This window comes from Hippopotamus amphibius, chromosome 3 (genome assembly GCF_030028045.1).
Source record: "Hippopotamus amphibius kiboko isolate mHipAmp2 chromosome 3, mHipAmp2.hap2, whole genome shotgun sequence".
Lineage (NCBI taxonomy): Eukaryota > Metazoa > Chordata > Mammalia > Artiodactyla > Hippopotamidae > Hippopotamus > Hippopotamus amphibius.
Window position 1 is genome coordinate 179411333 of NC_080188.1, and position 9764 is coordinate 179421096.

The following is a 9764-nucleotide window of genomic DNA, read 5'->3' on the forward strand; positions in this document are numbered from 1 at the left end:
TTGGGAGGTGGATGAGTCAACTGTGTCCAATCAACCTTTTAATGACTGGATGCTGTGAACCCAAAATCCAAACTAACCCCAAATTTGATTAAAGAATAGAGAAACTCTGAAATAGAAATCAAATTAAGAGATTTGTTTGCATAGTCTTGAAATACAAACAGACAAAAATCTCACAGACCTTAATTAATCAAATCAGACCTCTCGATCCTGGGTATAGGAAGCTAAAGGAGGACACAGATGATAGCACAAGTTTGGCTGTAGAGCTTGGAGGCATCACATTTGCTCAAGGAAGAAATGATGTCTCCTGAATCCTTCTAGACATGGAGTTTGGTGCTACTAAGGCTCTAGGAAGGCAGAGAAATTGGAAATACATCCAATTCCCCTAGATAAACAAAGTGAAGTTTCTCAGAAAACAAACAAAAAATGCCCTAACTCACACTATAAGATAGCCCCTCTAGGAATCAAGGGTAGTCTCCAGCCCCCTCAAAAATGACTCCAGGAGTTTAAAGTAAGATGGTGTTGTGAGAATCCCAGGACTAAACTAGTCAGAATAGTTAGGTGTGAACCCTGTCTCTTTCCCTAATAAAACTGTGCCCTTGGGCAAACCATTTAATCCCTTGGATATCTCTTCTCTAACCTGCAAAATGAGGATAGTAATGAGAGTATTCTCTTTATAGGTTGTCAGAATTACACGGTCACTAGATATTCTAGCGGATAAGAAAAACAAAAATGAAAAACATACTATATGTAAGGCAATATGTTAAAAGCTTTATTGTTATTCCTATTGGCTACAAATGAAATTGAAGCCCATGAAGTTAAGTAAAAGCCCCAAGGTCCCACAGCTAGTGAGAAGAGTATCAGAGATGGTAGCTCAGGTCTGTGTGATGTCAAAGCTCATGTTCTAACAAACCTTGCTCAGAACCTAATACATAATAGGTGCTTATGTCAGACTAGGGGCTCATATTCATCCTATTGTTCATTTATTCATTCAACAAACATTTTATTCTAGTTTATGCTAGATTCGCATATGAGCTAATGGTACAATAATGAATAAAACATAGTTTATACCTTAAAATAATAGCCTGACTGAGCTTCAGGCAGTACACTATGGTGCAGAGAACGTTGAATTGGGGATTTGAGTCAAGGTTATTGATGTTAGTCTATGAGAGATGGAAATGACTTCACAAAAACTGGAGACATAGGTGGCTCATGGGGATATCAGGGAATTACTTTGTGCCAGTGGAAGACTTGGCCAGGTCTTTGGTGGGGTGGCTGTCTCTGTTCTTCCGGTCCCCCAGGCATGGTGTGACAACAGTTGCCAGACCTGGATAGTGATGGCAGTTTGATTGCTTCTGTTTGTAAGTGAAGATACCCCACCTGAGCCCTTGGTTTTACAAAGAGAGTGGCTCTAGAGCCCCATCATTAGTAATGTGTGTTTAAGATTACATTAGTGGTTCTCACAGAGGGAAAGTTTTGTGATGCCTGGAGACACATTTGTTTATGATGACTGGCAGGGGCTAGAGAGAGAGGGCGCCACTTGCATCTAGTGGGTAGAGCAGGGTGCCGCTGAACATCTTACAATGTATAGGACCGTCCCCCACTGAGAATTACCTGTCCCAGATGTCCATGGTGCTGAGGTTGAGAAACTCTGTTTTACGCTGAAAGTGATGAACTCCCAGCTGCTTCTTTCTGTTTCTGGTCCTGGAGATCTGTAGGTGGCTTCCACTTTCACTTATCTCTGAGTTTTCTCTTCTACTTTTGGTCCATGGATATGCTTGTCTTGCTTTGGAGCATGGCTGTGTCTTTCAGAAAGATTTTTCAGTATTTTAACTATCATTCTGTGTGTTTGGCAGAGGAGGGATAACGGAATTCCTTGGTATACATGAATCCACACTCTGGTTTATGGTATTTCAACCTGTGAGTTTGGTTAATTTGATTCCACCTCTTAGAGACAGATCCCCTAACCTATGTTAAAAATAAATACAAATTTCAGAGTTTGTAAGGCTGGGGGCCAGGCCCTGGATAATAGTAAATTTAGCAAGATGAGTGCCACTCTGAGTGTGAACCTTGTGGGGGATCAAGCCAACCTTTTCCAATGGAAACTCCTTTGCAGCTGTGCACTGTGTGCTTTAATGTGCAAACTACAACTGGTTCTAAACCAGTTTACCAGTGATCCTGGTGTGACCTTGGACCAGTCACTTTTTTCTTCTTAAGTTTTAATCTCATTACATGCAAAATGAATGAGTTGAACCAGATGATCTCTAAACTCTAAGATTCTAGGATTCATGCCTCAACTGTGATTTATATAAGTTAGAGCTAATCATTGATATTTGCAGTTTATTTCAGAATAACATAGTTAATATATAAGCATTTATGGTAGGAGAACTTTTCATGAATGATTTTGTCTTTCCATGATCTGATCTTTAAGGGACTGAGACCAAGCATAGGTAGGAGCTTGACATGGTTAATTTCTTAACCTTCTTCTCCTCACATATCTGATCTGCAAAACAGTGATAATAGCCCTACCTATTATGATTGTTTTGAGAATTAAATTAGCAGTAAAGAGTCACACAGTAAAGAGTCAATTGATATGAGTGTATAAGACTTCCAAAATAATCCGATGAATCTGTGAAAATATACTTGGACTGTTAGCCACCACATGGCAAAGAACACATTGCTTTGAATACCTCTTTGACTTTCCACCCAGCTGTTATGCACCATCCCTCTCCCTGCCCCCCCAAAATTACACGGGTTTGGTGCAAATAAGGCTCTAGGAAAGCAGAGAAATTGCAAATATGAGTCTCCAATTCCCCTTCAGCTGGGAGATATCAACTCAAATCCTTTATCTAGACTTGAAAAGTTTGCCATTTTTGCTATGTGTGTGTTCCTACACGTAAGAGAGAGTGCACCATTTTGGCTGGTTTAAAGAATGTTAAGTTAATGTGCAAAGGAAAGCTTTGGTTCAATCTAAATCCAAATCCAAACATACAAGCCCCATTTGCAAATTGGAACCCAAGTGAAATCCCTCTGAGGCTGGCCTATCTCTAATTAGCAGTATTTAGCTCCTGTGCCTAGCTAGGAACAGCCAAAGTGGCTTGTGCCATTGACAAGATAAGGATTTGTCCAGAAAAAAAAATGCATTTCCTCTCGCAAGAACTGTATGCCTCCTGCCTTGCTGTTCAATACTTTGGAGAATATGGGAGGAAAAGATGATATTTTAGATGGTGGAATATGAGTCCGAAAGAGAGATTGTGCCTTTAATTAAGAGGACAATAAAAATGGGAAATGAGCTTAGTCAGCTGTAGCTTCTCCTAAAAATTCTTGATACAAAATTAAGTAGGTTCCCAGTAAAGGAGTCTAAGGAAGTGAGGGAAGGAAAAGGCAGTGTCTGATAAAAGAGGAAGTATGTGGTGCTTACACAGGTTTAAAGGCAAAGATATACAGTGTTTTCATGTTCAGTGGTTGGATAGATTCTGGAGAAAGCCTTTATATCCACAGAGAAACACACTCCTCATACAGTTAGCCTTTGTGGTGTTACAAAACGTCCCCAAATATAAACAATGATTAATACAAACTATTGGGTGTAAGATAGGCTCAAGGATGTATTGTACAACATGGGAAATATAGCCAAATTTTTAAATAACTGTAAATGGAAAGTAATCTTTAAAAATTGTTTAAAAATAATAATAAATTTAAAAATTAAAAAATGTTAGTAAAAAATGATTTATTATTTCTCATGATTTTTGGGGTTGTTGAGCTCAGATTGGTGGTTATTTTTCTGGTCTTACCTGGGCTCACCCACGTGGCAGTAGTCACCTAGAAGCTTAACTGGGTCTGAAGGGTTTAAGGTGACCTCACTCACCTGTCTGGAGCATTGATACCAGTTGTTAACTTCACTCTCTAGACGGTTCTTATCATGTAATAGTCTATCTTGGGCTTTCCTTACATAGTGATGGGAAATCCAAGAGGATAAAAATGGAAGATGCGAGTCTCCCCAAGTCTTATTGGCCACTGTCATGCAGTATCACTTCTGGAGCATTCTATTTGTCAAAGCAAGTCACAAGGCTAGATGCGAAGGGTGAGGAAATGACTTCCATCTCTTGGTGGAAGGAGTGACAGATTCATAATGCAAAGAGGCACAGACACAGGGAGACATGATTTATTTGGGGCGGGTTATTAAAACAATCTACACACTTTTACCCCCATGTATGAAGCCGGGGGAAGTTGTGTGTCTATTATAGCATTCCCACAGTAGAAACTATCAGTCAAGTGTCCCCAGCCAAGAGGGTTGGATTCAGCCTTAGGCAGTAGCTGACCTTCAAGGTGTGCTATCTCTATTCCTTCTGCCAAGCACTGCAACTCTGGATGGAGAGATGGGTTTTTCTTTCAAGATTTGTGGTTCTTTCAGATTTACATCTAGTCCCACTCATGGTTCTTTGGAGTAAACAAACAGTTTCATGCTGCTTTTTGGTGGGAAAGTACATGACACTAAAATGCATAAAGGAGTTCTTTCTTATTCCCCTGGTGACTTTTCTTTTATTTCTATATAGCATATAATCTAATATACAACTTTGTTTCCTTGTTTCATTTTGCTGAGGGATACAGTCTAGTGTGAGGATCAAAGAGTCCCATTGGCTGGCATTCAGCCCGGCTGGGGCAGACTTCACCCAGAAAAAAACGTGCACAGAGAAAAACATGGAATAGAGATGCTGAGAACTCCTTCTCCCAAAAGGAAAATGGGATGAAATGAGTTATCTGTGTCTAATTCATTCTCTGCAAATTTAACCAGCACATAAGTTAGTCCTTCTTTGCTGGGGCAGAATAAATGAAACTGAGTAGAAGTTTCCCATGAGTGGTGTTCCCTGCACTTGGAAGGAAACATTACAAATCGAGAAGTTTTCCTCCAAACTTTGACCTATTTAAGCCATCTTAGAATATTATTGAAATAAGTCAATTCGATAGATAGATTTGCTCAAAACAAGGATATCTGAAGAAGATGCCCTGGATCAGGGTCAGATGACAAAGATCTTGTATACCATTTTTTTTTTAAGAACTTTTATTGAGATACAGTTAACAGACAATAAACAGCATATATTTAGAGTGTACAATTTGGTATCCCAATCTCCCAGTTCATCCCCCCCAACCCTCCCCGCTTTCCCCACTTTGTGTCCATATGTTTGTTCTCTACATCTGTGTCTCTATTTCTGCCTTGCATTTCCTCTTTCATAGTTGTTAGCATTTGCCTTATGTATTGAGGTGCTCCTATATTGGGTGCATATATATTTATAATTGTTATCTCTTCTTCTTGGATGGATCCCTTGATCTTTATGTAATGTCCTTTCTTGTCTCTTGTAACATTTTTTATTTTAAAGTCTATTTTATCTGATATGAGTATTGCTACTCCAGCTTTCTTTTGATTTCCATTTGCATGGAATATCTTTTTCCATCCCCTCACTTTCAGTCTGCATGTGTCCCTAGGTCTGAAGTGGGTCTCTTGTAGACAGCATATATATGGGTCTTGTTTTTGTATCCATTCAGCCAGTCTGTGTCTTTTGGTTGGTGCATTTAGTCCATTTACATTCAAGGTAATTATCGATATGTATATTCCTATTACCATTTTCTTAATTGTTTTGTTGTTGTTGTTGTAGGTCCTTTTCTTCTCTTATGTTTCCCACTTAGAGAAGTTCCTTTAGCATTTGTTGTAGGGCTGGTTTGGTGGTGCAGAATTCTCTTAGCTGTTGCTTGTCTGTGAAGCTTTTGATTTCTCCATCGAATCTGAATGAGATCCTTGCTGGGTCGAGTATTCTTGGTTGTAGGTTCTTCCCTTTCATCACTTGAAATATATCATGCCACTCCCTTCTGGCTTGCAAAGTTTCTGCTGAGAAATCAGCTGTGAACCTTATGGGAGTTCCCTTGTATGTTATTTGTCATTTTTCCCTTCTTGTTTTAATAACTTTCGTCTGTCTTTAATTTTTGTCAGTTTGACTACTATATGTCTTGGTGTGTTTCTTCTTGGGTTTATCCTGCCTGGGACTCTGCACTTCCTGGACTTGGGTAGCTATTTCCTTTCTCATGTTAGGGAAGTTTTCAAATATAATTTCTTCCAATATCTTCTCTGGTCCTTTCTCTCTGTCTTCTCCTTCTGGGACACCTATAATGCGAATGTTGGTGTGTTTAACATTGTTCCAGAGGTCTCTTAGGCTGTCTTCAGTTCTTTTCATTCTTTTTTCTTTATTCTTTTCTGCATCCATGATTATCACCATTCTGTCTTCCATGTCACTTATTCACCCTTCTGCCTCAATTAATCTGCTGTTGGTTCCTTCTAGTGCATTTTTCATTTCAGTTATTGTGTTGCATATCTCTATTTGCTCTTTAATTCTTCTAGGTCTTTAGTAAACTTTTCGATCTTTGCATCCAGTCTTTTTTCAAAGTCCTGGATCATCTTCACCATCATTATTCTGAATTCTTTTTCTGTAAGGGTGCCTATCTCCTCTTCATTTAGTTGTTTTTCTTGGGTTTTATCTTGTCCCTTCATCTGGTACAAAGTCCTCTGCTTTTTCATTTTCTCTGTCTTTCTCTGGCTGTGGTTTTCAGTTCCACAAGATGAAATACTGCTGATACTGCTTGATACTGCTGTCTGCCTTCTTGTGGAGGAAGCTATCTAGGAGGCTTGTGTGTGCTTCCTGAAGGGAGGGACTGGTGTTGGGTAGGGCTGGGTGGGCGGAGCTCAGTAAAACTTTAATCTGCTTGTCTGCCAATGGGTGGGGCTGTGTTGGTCATTTGGCCTGAGGCCACCTAGCACTGGAGCCCACAGGCTTTTTGGTGGGGCTAATGGTGGACTCTGGGAGGGCTCATGCTAATGAGTACTTCCCAGAACCCCTGCTGCCTGTGCCCCCATCTCCTCAGTGAGCCACAGCCGCCCCCAACCTCTGCAGGCAACCCTCTAACACCAGCAGGTAGATCTGGTTCAGTCTCCTATGGGATCACTGCTCCTTCCCCCTGGGTCCTGGTGAGTGCACTTCTTTGTGTGCCCTCCAAGAGTGGAGTCTCTGCTTCCCCCAGTCCTGTGGAGGTCCTGCAATCAAATCCCTCTGGCTTTCAAAGTCTGATTCTCTGGGGATTCCTCCTCCTGTTGCTGGACTCCCAGGTTGGGAAGCCTGACATGGGGCTCAGAACCCTCACTTTAGTGGGTGGACTTCTGCGGTTTAACTGTTCTCCAGTTTGTGAGTCACCCACCCAGCATTTATGGCATTTGATTTTAACGCAATTGCGCCCCTCCAACCATCTCATTGTGGCTTCTCCTTTGTCTCTGATGTGGGGTGTCTTTTTTGGTGAGTTCCAGTATCTTTCTGTTGATGACTGTTCAGCATTTAGTTGTAATTCTGGTGCTCTTGCCAGAGAGAGTGAGTGCATATTCTCCTACTCTGCCATCTTGATCCTATCTTAAGCAAGGCATTTTTAAAGGCAAGGTCAGTCTGTCTTTCTCTTTAACATCTCAAAGATCTTGTATACAATTTTCAATGGACTGGGAGTGCTCGGGGAAACTTGACTGATAAGGGTTCTGAGATCATGTCTTTGTTGAAGAGGAGAGAGGACTATGGTAATTTAATAAAGTCTGCACTGGCCAAAGTAATGGGAATGGTCTCATGTTTTTCCATGTTTGTCAGTCCTGGTCATAGAATACAGTCCCTGACCTGGACCTGGTACCCTTTTACTAAATTTTCAATTATCATGGCTTTTCAAATATTTGTTCTTATGAGTGTTTGCTATTTTCAGATGTGAGCCTATGATGTAACTCTGCTTCTGATTCAGTTCCAAATGGAGACTTTTGGTTTGGGGATGCAGTATCTATGCCTTTTTGCCTTTTAGTAGTGCAACACTGGCCCTTTGTACATAACATTTGTAAGTTGCCATCCTGTTTGTGTACAAATCAATGGAGAGACAGGAAGTTGAGTGAGCTCAGAAAAGCTAACAGCACTAAAAATGCCTGAACTGGTTCTCCTTTTCCGGAATCTGGTTGAATGCTATGGCCTTGTGCCTTTCCCTCCAGCCAGGATTAGTCTGTCTGAAGGATTTTATTTGTAAACCTCTGCTAGGGGCTCTTAGCTGAAACACTGGTCTGACTAGTCCTGATGGCCCGGTCTGATAGCCCAAGTCCCCACCACACGTGGAGGTAAGTCACAAGGATGTGAACATTTGGTATCCAGAAATTTTTTTTCTGCCATTTGAGTCTAGGCTGAGATTCCCTGTATAATGTGATAAGGGGGATACAGCTGATGGCTTAGCCTCTGTGAAAACTTTCTTGTTTATCCAGGATGTAAATGTGTTTTGTTTGAGTTCTATGGCTCCCCAAATTTAAATACACATAGGAGTCACCTGGGGATCTTCTTGACAAGACTTGATTCTGATTCCGTAGGTTTTCAGTGATGCCTGAGATTTCTGCATTAGTAAGATCTCTAGTTCTTGGACCTCACTTGGAAAGCAAGGCTATACAGGCAACAGGAGAGAACTGGCTTTTTGAAAGAGCCTCTTCCATTCACAAAATTGTCTACAATCATGCAACTCTAGACAGTGCAGTCTTCCTCTTGGATGGTGTGTGCTAAATAAACTAAAACCTGTCCAAAGCAAAAGACACATTGGTGTCTGGAAGACATTTGAATAGGAGGCAAATAGGCACAGATGGGAGAAGTGCCACTCACTGAGAATATAGAGTATTCTTAGCTAGACGGCTCGAGATGGGATAAATAAACGGTCCCCATCAAGAGATAAATGCCAGGAAGCATAGAGACTCCTTACCTTTTCTTGTTTATTATTTAATCCATCACAACCAGTCACTTGCTAAGAAGGAACAGTATTTATTTGAGAAGTTTCTAGACAAATCTCTTTATCAGTGGAAGTTAAAGACAGTTTATTTCATTAGTATAAATGTCTTTGGCTCTGTCAAAGAAAGCTATTTATTTATTTATTTATTTATTTATTTATTTATTTATTGCTGGGGCAGGGGGTGGAGAGAAGGTCTTATATTCTTGTGTTGCTGAAACAACCAGTTGGAAAATAAACTAATAAAAATAACACAAACAAGTTGATTTTTTGCCACTATGTCTGAAAACCTAATTTGACTGCTTTTTATTTACATTCTTTTGGGAAGAATTAACTTTTAGTTTTGCTATGCTAATATTAAGCTTTGGTCTCTCCTTACCACCCCCAAAACATGCAATAAAAATGGCACAATTTTTGCCACTTCTTTTTTTCCACAGGCTATTATAACATTTGGAAAAATCATGAAAATAATTTCAAAGCAGAAATGACTGCAGTCACTTAGGTATTCACTTAAGTCAATTTCTTCTTCATCACTAGCTATGTTACAAGCATTAACATTTTCATTAGCTTCTTCAATTATTACTAAAACCTTTCTTTTGACTTCACTGCATTGTCACAGCAGAGAAATTCTAAGGTGTTTTTCTTGTAGATTTCAGGTGTGTTCATGAAAAGCTCTATGAATTAAATGATTTCCCCTTTCTTTTACAACATCTTTACAGAGATATCTGCGATTCCTTCTACTTCCTAACATTTAAGTTAAAGATCCTGTTTTTCCCAGTCTCGTCGCCAAGTAATTAATGGTCTATAAACCAATACTTAATGTGTAGTATGTCACTGTGGACTAACAAAATCCTGCAAGGAGTTCTTTTGTCATTTGAGTTGCTGCTCTCGCAGTAATTTGTTTTCAGAGTTTCCATTTTCATATTCTAGGTTAGCCTAAAGAG